Source organism: Oryctolagus cuniculus, chromosome 17 (genome assembly GCF_964237555.1).
Source record: "Oryctolagus cuniculus chromosome 17, mOryCun1.1, whole genome shotgun sequence".
Taxonomy (NCBI): domain Eukaryota; kingdom Metazoa; phylum Chordata; class Mammalia; order Lagomorpha; family Leporidae; genus Oryctolagus; species Oryctolagus cuniculus.
In genome coordinates, this window is record NC_091448.1 from 57249286 (window position 1) to 57250382 (window position 1097).

General features: G+C 42.7%; 1 pseudogene; it reads left to right on the plus strand.

Moving 5' to 3' along the window:
* The first annotated feature begins 433 nt into the window (after window positions 1–433).
* LOC100358031 (large ribosomal subunit protein eL34-like) lies at window positions 434–792 on the plus strand (annotated as a pseudogene).
* The last annotated feature ends 305 nt before the right edge of the window (window positions 793–1097 follow it).

Below are 1097 nucleotides of genomic sequence, written 5' to 3' on the forward strand. Positions count from 1 at the left end.
TTTAAATAAATAAATCTTGTTGAGGTCTGGTAGCTGTTTTTCTCTCATTGGAGTTACGTGTTTTACAATCTGCCACCATCTCAGGAGCTGTGGGAGACCGGTGCTCTAAGGGATGGGTTCTTTGAGCTGACCCAAGAGTAAGGGCGCAGGAGGGAGGCTGATAATGAACAAGCCTCTCTACTTTTGGCTTAGGAAACCCTTTGATCCTGGTGTCTCTACTGAAGTCGTGAATCGCAGAAGCTCATCCCCAGGCTTTGCCGCCTTTGAAACCCGGCGTTTGGGGGCCAAAATGAGCTGTGTCTCCCCTGGTTGAGACCGGAAATCGCAGAACATGTTCAGGTCATCACGCCCACGTTTTAGGTCCGGGCTTGTAGATTTCAGGTTTTAGGAGGATAGGTACCTGCAGCTTCAGGTGATTAGATGGGTGGGCACGATGGTCCAGCATTTGACATGCTGCCGTAGGCTATCCTACAATACAGCCTCCAACAAAACCAGACCGTCCCGAACTCCTGGTACCAGAATTGTGTACCTTTATACTGAGAAGGTTGGGAAGGCACCCAGATCTGCAGGTGGCCTGTGCCCAGGCTGCCTTCGTGGGGTTCATGCTGTGAGACCTGAGGTTTGGATGAGATTGTCTAAAATGAAAAAACAAGTCAGCAGGGAGGGCCCTGTGGTGGGTCCGTGTCTGCCAAATGTGTCCGAGACAGGATCAAGCGTGCTTTCCTTATTAAGGAGCAGAAAATAGTTGTGAACGTGTTCAAGACACAAGCACAGAGTCAGCAAGCTAAATAAAAACATGAAACTTTTAAGTAATATTAAAAAATCCAAATGAATAAATAAATAAATCTTTAAAAATGTGTGCCTTATAGTCCAGAGAGATACATAGATACAATAATGATTTGAATTGCTTCTTATGTTGCTGGTTTTTTTTTTTAAATGTTCCTTAATGCTTTTGCTTTAGGGTGCAAATTATTAATTTTTCATGCTTTCCAGTATTTAAGAGAATGGATTTTAGCATTTGTAAATTCTCTTTGAAATTATTTCCAGGCTATAAACATTGTAAAGAAGTGTTCTTGTTACTTTTAACAAAATTATAT